We start from the raw sequence: 13,392 nt of genomic DNA, 5'->3' as shown, positions 1-13,392 counted from the left end.
CGCATGCACGGTTCCTCGTGCTCCGACTATTGGAAAGCCAAATTAAGACGGTTTTGGGTCGAGCCTCCTCTGAAAAGGTAAAATAAAACACCACAAACACACACACCCCTTCCCCCGTGTAGCTGTCACTGTCCAAGACTGAATGATCAATATTAAGGTAACAGTAAGAGACTCCCTGCAAGACAACAGTAAGCCCTTGAAAAACACAGACAATCTACAAGTGTCCCGGTGGAGCGGAGTATCCCCGCCTCGGGTTATATGTGTTTATCATCGCATTATTGTGTCTTCTACGTTCCTCTCTAGGCCGCATTTCACCGGCAAAGTGCGATTCCATCACCTGAATCACTTTTAAACTATTTGGTGGATTATTGACTTTTAGCAAAATATTTGCGGGGGGGAGGGGGCGATTCGAATGAAAAATAAGCCTCGGGACTGTTTTGAGGAAGGATGTCCTGCACCCAGATTTTCCATAAATGCCACGCTCACAACAGGTTTCTGCCCTTCTCGTGCTGCGCCGATGGGTCTATGGTAAACAAAGGCAGTGCAGGGCAGTAACGTCCCGTCGTGCACCACACTCGTGCAAACTCCGGATCTGATAACGAGGAAGAATGCCACCCGACCAGGCTGGGGCAAGAGCGGCACCAGTCGGGAAAATGCACAGACGGGTGTTCTCTGCATGAGACATCCTTTCTCGCAGCACTTTCACTTAAAATCCAAAGTTGGCAGTTGGGGCACCAGTGTGTTAGCGACGCAGTAAACAGTTGATGGAAATCCAAACAGCTCAATCCTTTTAATTTTTCATAAAAATCCATTTTAAGTAGGAACTCTGAGCATTGGCACTAACCCACCGACCAAGCCCAACAGAGAGTGATGCTCTGTGGTTCCTGCTCCCCTCTCTCACCCACTCAGCTCTCAGGGGAAAGGCACTTACTGCTGCACTCCACGTCTACGCAGCGCTTCAGGTCCGAGAACCTCCGGTCCACAGAGTCCTTCTTTTTGCCCAGGATGGGGCAGCAGCAGAGCAGGGCAGCCAGGAGCAAGAGTAGTCGCCCGGCTGCAGCCATGTTGCCAGCAGCGCTGGCTGGAGCGTGTATGTGTGGATGGAGCCGGGTGGCGCGCATGCGCGCCGAGGGGCAGACACGTCAGCAGGAGACAGAAGAGCACGGATCTGTACAAGGAGAATGTGGAAGAAGGAAGGGAACAGCGGGAGGAGGAGGGGAAGGGGCCGGGGCTGCTGCTACATCATCACCGCATTCCAAAGCCATGAAAGGAGATGGGTAGGGGCACATCCTCCCGCAGCCAATGAAGCTAGCGTCTCTTGTCAGCGCAACACCTCCAGAGGGAACAAGCACACCACCGCCTTTCTCCGAGGCAGAGCAGAAATGCCTCGGAGAAAGGCAGCGTCCTTTTCGGATTCGGGGGCGTGTTTTGCTGTTGTCTCCTCCCTGAGACTTCTCGCAAAAAACACGCCCCCCGATCCGAAAAGAACGGGGCCTAATGTGAATGACTGACCTCTTCTCCAATGGCTGGCCAGCATTCAAGAGGCCAGCCAATGGAGAACAGGGGAGAAGAGGAGCGGGTTCAAGCCCCTCTTCTCCAAGTCATTAAATCTCGGAGCGAGACTGCGCAAGCGCAGCCTTCGCAGCCGAGACCTAAAAAAGAAAAATAACCGTTGTTCCAGTCCCACTGGCACGAAAAGGGATGGCATTCATATCAAGTATTATTTCTCGTGCTTTTCTGAGTTACTCGAAGTGTAGAATGTAGTAATGTTTGGGAGGCTTTTGGTCTTAGTGCGTGGTTATTAAATAAAAAAGTTTGTCAATAAGTAAGCAGTCAGTTACATCCATCCATCACGGGTGCCACGAGTGGCGTGGCCCCGCCTTTAGGGCCTGGGTGCACATGCTCGTGGCCAGTCCGTGTCTAGTCCTTATGCATTGTGGGCCTCAGACCCAACATTACACTGGCGACGAGGCGGAAGGCAGAAGCTGGCGCCTCCTCAAGGTCCAAACGCAATGCCCTCGAAGAAAGAAGAGTGACAGCCCTGTCACCCCGAAACCGGATGAACACAGGTGGGCCGAACAGACCGACAAAGTGAGAAGACCGAGGACTCGTACAGCAAGCCAAGAGCACACCCTGACACACCAGACAGCCACCAAGGCAGACCGACGGCCCTGGAGACAGCACCAAGGGAGAACCAAGAGTAAGCCGTGGCAAGCGCAAACCGTGTATCATCCCAACGCCTCCCCAGGTGAGCATCAATCGGCGTCCCTGGATACAGCCTCAAGGGAGAACCAAGAGTAAGCCACACCAAGCGCAAACCGAGTCTCATCCCAACTCTTCCTCAGGTGAGCGTCAATCGGCGTCCCTGGATACAGCCTCAAGGGAGAACCAAGAGTAAGCCGCAGCAAGCGCAAACCGAGTCTCATCCCAACGCTTCCCCAGGTGAGCGTCAACTGGCGTCCCTTGAAACAGCCACACGTGAGAACCGAATATAAGCCACAGCAAGCGCAAACCGTGTATCATTCCAACGCTTCCCCAGGCAACCGTCTACCCCAGAGTGTCAGCAGTCTAAGTCAAACGGCATCCCTGCTCCTGACTACAGATGCCATGGGTGAAGATCAGCACCGAGTGTCTTTCCTCACACCACCTCAAGACGGAGTCGGCAGTGGCCCCAAGCCAGGCAAGAGAGGATCCACACACTCTACGTGTCACACCACTACTGAAACTGAACCTCAGCAAGGCGGAGGCACAGGGCTGCCAAGTCCATCCTGACATCCAATTCTCCCAGCAAGTCACCACCACCTGTCATCCCGAGCCACGGCATGGCTGGGAACCGCCATCAGCCTGCCATCAGCACATGCGTCAAACAACTCTCCCAGAGTATCGATGGACTGGAGTCCCACGCTGTTGCCACACCAGCCGTGAAAATAGACCAGAAGCTACGTGTGAACCGGGCACGCCCCTGAACCGCAGTAGCGAGAGAAGCATCAGCCAAGACATCCCCACCCTAGAGGGTTGTGCGTGCGACCAAGTAACGGCTCCTCGGTGGTCCTGCAGCTGCCCCCAGTCGGCACACAAGCGGCCCCAGCGTAGCCTTCCTGCAGTCCCGCAGCAACCCCGGCAACGGGCCTCTCCAGGCGGGAGAGTGAAAAGAGACTTTGCCCCACCGACAGGTCATCTGTTGCAGCCAAAAGTGTCCAGAGACAAGTGATCAGGCAACACCTCCACGAACAGTCACCATGAACTCCATCCATGCTCATGAGGCATCCCATTGAAAGAACTGTTTATATTCACCACAGGCCATCACCGACGTCAACAAAAGGGAAGCCATGCAAGACATGTCATCACAAGTGAACTGACGCTATGCAGCGGATGTCTCCAAGCCAGCGGTCGTGTCCTGAACCCTTCAGGTTAAACTACGAGTGCCAACCGAGAAGGTCCTGCTGCAGGCATCAGCCCACGCCTGACGTCTTCCGGCCACCTGTCTCAGAAGACTGATGTACCCTGTGGTGTTTTAGTTAATTGTTTTTGTCCCCACAGGTTGGACTAACATTTTGTTTGTTTTTCAATAAAGTTGGGAAGGAATGTAGTGTCCTGCGGGACACGTTCTAGTGCTCCGCAGGAAGCCGTTCTTCCAGCCACTCCCTTGAGGGCTGGACACACTTGTACCCCACACCCACCCATCACGGGTGCCACGAGTGGCGTGGCCCCGCCAATAAAAGGGCCCGGGTGCACGTGCTCGTGGCCAGTTACTGTTCTACCTTCACTTGATGTCCGTGTCTAGTCCTTATGCAATGTGGGCCTGAGGCCCAACATTACAACGACCTGCGGTAGTGTACCCTGGTACCCCTGACATCTAGTAACGACCTGCGGTATGCACTCTTATGCTGCTGACTACAGCAGAGGTCTTCAAACTTTTGGATGCCGAGACCGTGTTGTTAGGACCCCCTCTTGACAAAAATTTCTAGAACCTGATACTCCTCATCCACAACCATAAACACCCCATTTCCAACAGCAAATCATTTTTACGTTGGACGCTTCCAATTCCCACAGCAAATTATTTTTACGGTGGGGAAAAAATATTAAACAGTGTTAAGCAAACCAAAGATCAGTGAGCGTGGGGGCGTGGTCAAAGGTATAGATAAAAACAAAGGGCCTCATTAATGAGCAATTGGCGTAGGGCAGCGTCGCAAGTCTTCTTGCTGTGTTGCCCTCCGCCAATGTGAAAGGGCAGGAATGCACCGTATTTATGAAATACTGTGCAGCCCTGTCCTTTCCCCTTGCGTTGGTACACAACATATGAAGGATTGTTTTTGCACAGGAAGAGGCACTTTCCTTCACAAAAACAATCCAGAGAGGCACTTTCCTCCTTCTATGTGAGCTTCAGAAAGGAGCACACATGGAAAGAGGAAACACAGAGGAGAAATGAAAACATTTCTCCCTGTTACGCCTCTGCTGGGGAGGCATAGGTTTTTGGCACTGCCCAAGGTCTGCAAGATTTTTTAAATCTTGGGGCAGCATCAAAATCCATGGGTGTTGCTTTGGAACTCGCACATAATGCAGATGGATTGCCTCCTTGACATAGAGTAAGGCAACGCAATTACTTGCGCTGCTTTGCCCTACTCCATATCTATGAGGCCAGGCAAAGAGTGACTTTGCGCCACCTCATGGGTATTATTGAGATGCTTGTGTCGCTGGAGCGTCAAAAAAAGTGATGCTCTGGCTGTGCAAGTCTCTCATAAATAAGTCCCGAAATATTCTAGCTACATATCAAATAAAGGGCAGCTTAAATGAAAAATACATTTAAAAAGTTGCTAGTGGGAAATGCACTGTGGTACATTAACCTCTATTAGTTAAAGCACTGCAGATGTCTGCGTGTAACCAGAGAGCAGCAGAATTAAGTCTTGGTTAGTGCTGTGGAAAATAGTGACTTGTGTATTTTTAGTGCTATGAGGTTAGCCTTTGACAGAAAAGCACTGTGAATATGTAAATCATTATTTTATACTTGCTTTATACACAGTGTAAGATAGACTGTTGCAAATAGTGCAAATAGTTTTATGATAAAATGGTGCTTCTAAAATGTAGATTTTAGAAATAGAAGAGCGATTTATTTTTTTACATAACTGTCCCATCAACACAAATTTAGGGGTACTAAGGGGTGTGGAAATACAATTATGATTAAAAGCACGCCCTTCACAGCCCAGTTGTTAACTCTTTGCACTACCACTCAAAAAACCCAAATCTTTGTCATCACAAAACTTTGGAGTGAATCAATCAATTAAAGCCAGAACATGCTCCCAAGCATCCTTTACACTTGCAGATTAACTGATAGGCACCCTGGCACAATGGCTTTGGACACAGCACAGGAGACTCAATGAACCTCCAGTTGAAATATTCGATTGAAATTAGCAGGCGCGGGACGGTTGCTCTTTTCTAAAACGAAAGCAAATATTTTAGATTAACAGCACAAATAATGAGGCTGGGGAATGTGCGACCCCCTTCCCAGGACTCCACGGCCCCCCTGGGGCTCGCACCCCACAGGTCGCATCCACATCCTGTGATTCTGGGCAAATCACCTAATCTCTCAGTGCCTACCAAAAAAATGAATGTGTCCTTGTGTAACATAATCGGTGCCCGTGTAAAGCGCTCCAATACCTACGGGTCGAGTTTGCGCTGTATAAATGTGCAAAAAAAAATTGAAGACCTCTGCTCTACAGGGATCTCTAGTAAGAACCTATGGTAATATGCCTTATAATCCTGACTCTACAGGGACACCTAGTAATAGCCTGCGGTACTGCACCCTTGTGTTGCTGACACCACAGTTAAATGTTACCTAAAATGTTGATTAGGATAAACCTCTATCTCATCTGCAGCTTATTTATTAGTGCAGAGTTAAATGAACAAGCAATGGCAAAGCCAAGAAGCCTCGCCTTGTCAAAATGTATATTCAATAGTATGTAGTCATAAACAAATGTATTCAAGTGCTGAGGGCGTGCACAATGAAAAGCTGGGTGCCAAACGATATGAACAGGGCAGGTAATACAGGGAGGGTCAATAGATTGCAAAAGTTATCACAGAAACTAGTGTCTATTAATGTTGGGATTTAAAAATTTACAGACAATCCCCCTCCCACAGATGGTTTCGACCTTTCTACCTACAGTGGCAAACATTCCAGTTTCTCAGCAGCACATAGGAAAATAGTAGTAATAAATGTGTGATTAGTACAGTTGCTCTAAATAATGTTAATGGACCACATTAGGGGGTATATTCACAAGAACGTGTGATAACTACCGCAAGAGTAGCGTAACACAACTTTCAATATCGCAGCCCATCGCGGGAAAATAACCCCATCTTAACGAGGAATTCACAACACGGCGGTACCATGCGATAGACACCATATAACGCGTCAAATGTCTGCGTTAAACACAACGCCTCACAGCTAAAATGCAAGACGTGAACGCAAAAAAACATACGATGAGGCCAGTTGCTGTACAAACAGTAGCGAAAACAAGCCACAGGCCTGCAAATCCCACGTGTCTGGCGGGAATATGCACCACACAAACCACTGACACAACACACCAGAAACAAGCCAAGCATGGAGCAATATGGATGCACCCTGCCCAGCGCAGAGGACAACGTGAACCCCACAACACCCACAGACCACCAGCAAGGAACAACAAGAAAAAGGAGAGGAAGACGGGGTGAAGGCCGCAGGAATACAAGCCCAGCGCCACAGGAGGTGCTGGAGGAAACACAGGCCACAGTCATCAGTGTGGAGACGGTGCAAGGAGTAGGGAGTACGGACACCACTCGAGAGGACCTGACAACATCAACAGGGTGTGGAACGAACAGGGACTGGAGGGACGCGGGCACAATGGCACACATGCACCTCTCCTACACATTGCAGAGGGGCACACAACACCTCCTGCAGAGCACACAAGACAACACATCTGCGATGCCAGAGAGGACAACCACACCGCCGACACCGACGCCCTACAACAGCTCATGGACATCCCGTGCAACCCACCACCAGGACAAGGGCACACAAGCAACTCAGAGGACAACACACCGCACAGGCCCCTCCCCTCACAATTTGAGCAGACGACGACAAAGCTACATGTCCAGGTCCCAGCCCGCTGCCTGCGGTGACATGTCTGCGTCTGCTACACACAGCACAATATAATGTTGTCTGGCCTCATGCATACAAGAACACAGGTACACACACAGATATCATGTTGAACTGGCTAAGAGCACGTGCGCACGGCCCCTTTATTGGCAGGGCCGCATGTACAGTGACGCCTGTGCTGAATGTGTGTGGGGTGAGTAGGAGCCAGCCTGCACGGAGTGACCGATGCTGGCAACAACATGAACAGTGGACACCAGTGCAATGGAAACAAAAAACACCAGCATTACAGAGTCAACTGCAGATCAGCATGGAGGGAGCCGGAGGAAGGACAGAGGTCACATAATAGGCAGTCAGGAGGTACCGTGAGTTGCAGTGCACTGAGGTAGGGGCACTAGAGATAAGCGTGCCCATGTGAAGAAATTGCCAGAATTGTGTCCCTTTGGGTTAGTCCTGATGCAGATGCAGTGGGGTATGATACACCAGCAACAACTTCCTCATCAACGTCCCTGGTCCCCCACACTGCCTGAGGTGACAATTGCGTCCGCAGTCCACAGCGCAATACCCAGTAATAGATCCGGGTGTGTAGCTTGACTACCACCACCAGTCTGCATTCCTGCCTTGGGGATGTTGCCTCCAGCCCTGCCATTATCTGTGCCGTCTCCCGTCCGCACACTTGACACATCTTCCTCATCATAATCCCAGCTCTCATACATTGCAGTGCAACATCTCCACACCATAAAACTCAATCAGCAATGGACAATGGCTTGTGGAGCACTGAGTCACTGGCACCTGGAGTGCTGAGAAGGGTATCAGGCCTATGATGACATCCACGAGAGGTCTGGGCAACTCTGTAGGTCTGTCAGGACCACCGTTTCAACTCTGGCAGATGGCGGTCAGAGGTGGTCCTTGCGGTGGTGGTGTGTGCCTGCTGCGGTGATGCGACATTCGGGCTTGTCAGGACCTGATTCTATGTGTGGGCCCTGGTGGCCCGTAGTGGAGGCCGGAGGCTGCGGACAGCGCAGGGCCACAGACACATGGCGTTGATGAGCACATGACCATTGCTCCAGTGCCCATTCAATGTCTCTGCAGAAGGGGTCCCGGACCTGGCCAGCACAGAGTTAGTGGCCCCGGATGCACCGCAGCCGGCACAGGCACACATCCACGGGACGGTGACTTGCGGTGAAGTCAGATGGGCCATGCGAACAGAGCGGGCCCTCATCGATGTCCAAGCTGGATGTGGCGGAGGGTTGCGGGGGACAGTGGAAGGTGTCCTCCAGGGCATGACGCCAAACGGTTTGATTTTATTAGAAAGCAGCAAATGGGGGAGTCGAATGCACAACCCTTGTTTGTACCAACAATACGGTATCAGCTACATGAAGATGAAAACTACCCCCTAGTCCATATACTCTAACGCCAACAATGTACGAGCAGCGAGTGTCCATGAATGTGCTGAGAGGTGATGCAGTCTGCGATGATGCCAGGAACACAGACATGAACTCCACTATTGCCAAATCAAGACTTTGTGACCTACTGGACCACAGTGTAGGCCGGAGGCAGCGGTCAGCAGTGAGCCACATCCCCGTGTCATTGGCTTGCATATCACAGAGTCTGTGACCACAAGGGCAGTTGTTGGTAGTGTTTGATCACCTCCGTGACAATGGTCATTATTTTCCTCCTGGCTGAACCGCGTCTTCCTCCTTTGCCTCTCCTTGTGTGCAATGATTCTAACTCTGCCTTTGAATAATCGATGTTCAGTTCCAAATCTGTGACCCACTTCTGCGCAGCGTAGGCCAAGGGCAGTAGGTAGGTACAATTTTATTGTTTGATTAGTTAAAATCATTACAATTACCCCCCCAATGTACATAGAAATCATAATAGAAATTACATTATGTTTATAAAATACACCTGGTTTTAGCTCAATACCACTATTATAAAAAAGGTGCAGTTGCTTTACGTTAAAAATTCATTTACAGAGGAGGAGCCTAGCGCTTGACCAAGATGGCCGCGTGAGCCTTGAGCTCCCGCTACCCTCGCGCCCTCCGGCAATTATCCTGTCCTAAATCCTGATTTTCATGCATGGAATCCTGCAGATGAGTCACAGCTGGGGCGATTGACGTTGTCCGGGCCGAGATCGCCCACCGGGGACCGAAGTTGTGCGCGGCGGAAGATTGCGGCCTACCTCCGAAGGATGCCAGGGGCTTGCGTTGGCAGGATGCCCGGCCACTAATTGAACAACAGCGGCTTTGGGAGGTGTGAACTGACGGACGGATGCCGCCGCACTTTCACTTTCGCTTTCTCGCCCTTTGTTTGCTCCGGGTTGGGAGTGCGTCCTACAGATCCTCTGTTGTCTGGAAGACCTCCATCCGGTCCTGACTGGCTGTTGAAGATCTAGTCGTCCCTGTCTCCTCTACCTGAGTGAGGACCGTCCTCTTGCGACTGACCGTCCTGCTGTCCGAGATGTCGACCAAATCGGAGGCAGACAGGTCGAAGTCTAAGACTACCAGGCGGGGAGGCTATATCCAATCCAACAATATGGATCGCTATGCCCAGCAGAAGGGGTCGCCTGGTGGATCGGGACAGTCGCTGGAAGCACAGAAGGCAGATTCATCCCCAGTCTCGGAGTTATCATTGCAGGATATTAAGGGGGCCATAGATGGGATGCAAACTTCGATTGGGCGACAGTTCGAGACCCTGGCGCACAAGGTGGACATGATTTTGGTTGATGTCAACTTGATTCGCGCGGACCTGGGAAAAACCAATGAGAGGGTCAAGTCCCTTGACCTCAAGACCACTGGCCTCGCGGACGATGTCTCGGAACTCCAGGCTGAGGTCCGCAAGCTACGAACCGCGAATGACCTCTCCGCTCGCCGGCTCGAGGACTTTGAAGGTCGGGCCCGGCGTAATAATGTGCGCATTATTGGGGTCCCGGAAACTTCGGAGGAGCTCTCCGTGGACCTACTCGTCGAGGATTTGGTGGTGAATCATCTTGCGCCAAAGGGCCTCGGCAAGTTTTTTGCGGTGGAGCGGGCTCACCGAGTGCCTGGCGGACGGCCTAAGGTGGGAGCCCCCCCGCGGCCGATTGTCGCCCGGATCTTCCACTTTCGAGATCGGGACGCTATCCTGCAAGCATCGAGGGTGACGGGCCCGGTGCCTTTTCAAAACGCCTCTGTGAGCTTTTACCCCGATTTCACCCAGATGGTGCAGAAACAGAGGCAAAGTTTCCTGGGGGTGAAGCGGCGGCTTAGGGATATGGACCTGAAGTATGCCATGCTTTTCCCTGCTAAGCTGCGTGTGGTATATGAGGATCAGACTTTCTTCTTCGAATCGCCGGACATGGCAGGGGACTGGTTGGATACACTCCCTCGGCGGCGGCCCGGCCGGGACGGCGTGGATGGGGTGGAAGGCGACCGGGATGGACAGAAGTGATGCCTTCGGTGCTGGCCTGCTTCGATTCAGCCCTGGACAGTGACTCGCACCTTATTGCAGTAATGGGAGGGCGACGGGGGGAAGATAGGGGCTCTTTCCTCCCTTGGGGTGCTTTTTGTAGATTTGTTTCTGGTAGGGCGACAGGCACACTGCAAGTTGGGGGGGCTTTGTAAGCTGACGCAGGGGTGCAGGGTGGGGGGGGTTTCAGGATGTTGGGGTTGTTGTTTGGGGTTGTTGTTTTTTCTTGCAAGGCGTAGCAATGATTGTCAGAATTGTCCGATTGTGGTTCTCTGAGGGGGGGGGGGAAAACTCTTTGTGTTCAGGGATGGGGGATAGGGGCTTAAACGTACTCAGCTGGAATGTTAATGGCTTAGGGGACCGTATAAAACGGGGGATAGTCCTGCAATTTTTGAAACGGACCTTGCCAGATGTAGTTCTCTTGCAGGAGACCCACCTTATAGGGAATATGTGTTATGCACTTAACAGAAAGGGCTACAAATTTATTGCTCACTCGGGGTTTTCCTCGGGATCCAGGGGTGCGGGCATACTTGTTAGAGCTTCCCTGCCTTTTGAGGTTGACTCCACCATTGCTGATGATAGGGGGCGCTTCGTGGCCGTGTCGGGGAGGTGGGAGGGCAGAACGTTGGTTTTGGTTTCTGTTTATGTCCCTCCTGCCCTGCAGGCCTCCACGTTTGCTGATCTGGGCAAGGCCTTGTTGGAACTCCCCGAAGGGATGCTAGTGGTGGGAGGAGACTTCAATGCGGTTGGTTCTGGAATGCTAGATAGGTACCCACCCAGAGACACCGGGGGGGCTCAGAAGTGGCTTCCCGACTTTATTGATACTTTTGGCCTGGTAGATTGTTGGAGGCTGCGGCACCCCACTCAGCGACAATACACCTTCCATTCCGGGGCCCACGGAAGTCTCTCCCGGATTGACTATCTGCTCACTCTGGCGGCACACGCCTCTTTGGTAACTGAGGTTAGGCACATGGCGCGGGGCATATCAGATCATTCACCGGTGTGGGCACGTTTGGACATAGGCCGGGTGGCGGGGGGCAGGGTGGCTCCCATTAATCCCTGGTACTTTCGGGACCCCAAGCTGCGCAGCGCGTTGCTGAAGACAGTTGACCACTATTTTCGAGACAATCAGGGCTCAGTTGACTCCGCGGTGTCCTTGTGGGAAGCTTCTAAGGCTGTACTGAGAGGAGAAGCCTTGTCCTTGGTAGTGGCCGCCAAGCGGCGGAGAGACGCCGAGGTGATACAAGTGGAGGACGAGATAGCGGCTTTAGAGGTGGCCTTGGAGGGGGATATTGAGACGTCCACGCTGCACAATTTGAGCCTGAAGCAATTGGAGTATAGGGATCTGGTGACAAATGTCGCCAAGACCCTCCACAGGGAGCAGCAGGGGCGGTTGTATGATGTTGGTGATAAGGCCGGGAAGTTGCTGGCGTGGCTGGACAAAAAGGAGCGGGTTAATCGTGTGGTGCCGGAGTTGTTGACTGAGGGGGGAGAGGTTGTCACTGATCCCGACGGTATAGTCCGGTGTTTCTCTGACTATTTTCGTACGGTATACGCCTCGGTCTCGGATAGACCGACTGAGGACTCGTGTAATCTTCTGCGTGACATCGCTCTGCCCTGCCTCTCCGCCATTGATAGGGAGGACCTTGATGGTGATATCACTGTAGACGAAGTGGCAGGTGCTATCCGTGCGTTGCACCCCGGCAAGGCTTCGGGCCCAAATGGTCTGCCGATAGAGCTGTACAAGCTTTGTCCGGATAAGTTGGCTCCCCACTTGACCGCCATGTTCGTGGAGGCGCGGAAGAACGGGCTTCTTCCGCTCGATCACCGGCTGGCGACGATTGTGGTAATACATAAAGACGGAAAGCCCCGGGATAGGTGTGGTTCCTATCGGCCGATCTCGCTCCTCAACGCCGAGCCGAAAATCCTTGCCAAGATTCTCGCGAACCGCCTGGTCCGGGTACTTGGCGACTTGATCCACCCGGATCAGTCGGGCTTTATCCCGCACCGTAACACTGCACTAAACCTTAGACGCCTCCATGGAGTGATTGCCAGGACGGGTACGATGCGAGAGCCGGCTATTGTGGCGTCTCTAGACGCCACGATGGCCTTTGACACGGTAGAGTGGGCATACTTGTGGGCGGTGCTGGCCAAATTCGGCTTCGGGCCTGGATTCGTGGGATGGGTGAGGCTGCTCTATGAGGGGCCTCTTGCAAGCGTCATGGTGAACGGGCGGGCGTCGGCACCGTTCGAGCTCGGGAGAGGCACCCGGCAGGGTTGCCCCCTGTCGCCGTTGCTGTTTGCCCTTGCTCTTGAGCCGTTGGCGGCGTGGATACGGTGGCACCCGGATATACGTGGGATTCGCTGGTCGCCTGACCACGAAGACCGTATTTCACTCTACGCCGACGACATTCTGTTATATCTTGCCTCGCCTAAGAAATCTCTGATAGTGGTTTGCGACGTCTTGACCTCTTTCGGTAGAAACTCGGGCCTAGTCATTAATTGGGGGAAGTCACATTTGTATGTCCTCTGTGGGGATGTCCCGCCTGTCCCGCGTAACTGCTCGATCCAGATAGCCCAGCAGGGCTTTTTGTATTTGGGGATCTATATTTCAACCGACCCCATCCTGCGCTACGAGAAGAACTTGCTCCCTCCTTTGGCGCGCCTGCGGCGGGATGTGGCGGGCTGGCGGCGATTGCCGCTCTCCCTCCTTGGCCGCGCCGCTCTGTTTAAAATGATGTCCCTTCCCCGTTTCCTCTATGCCCTGCAGAATACTCTTGATCTGGTCCCGGCCAGCTATTTCCGTGAGATCGAAAGCCACC

The sequence above is a fragment of the Triturus cristatus genome, chromosome 4_2, assembly GCF_964204655.1.
Source record: "Triturus cristatus chromosome 4_2, aTriCri1.1, whole genome shotgun sequence".
NCBI classification, from domain to species: domain Eukaryota; kingdom Metazoa; phylum Chordata; class Amphibia; order Caudata; family Salamandridae; genus Triturus; species Triturus cristatus.
The sequence above is the reverse complement of the archived record's forward strand: the minus strand, read 5'-3'. Positions refer to the sequence as shown.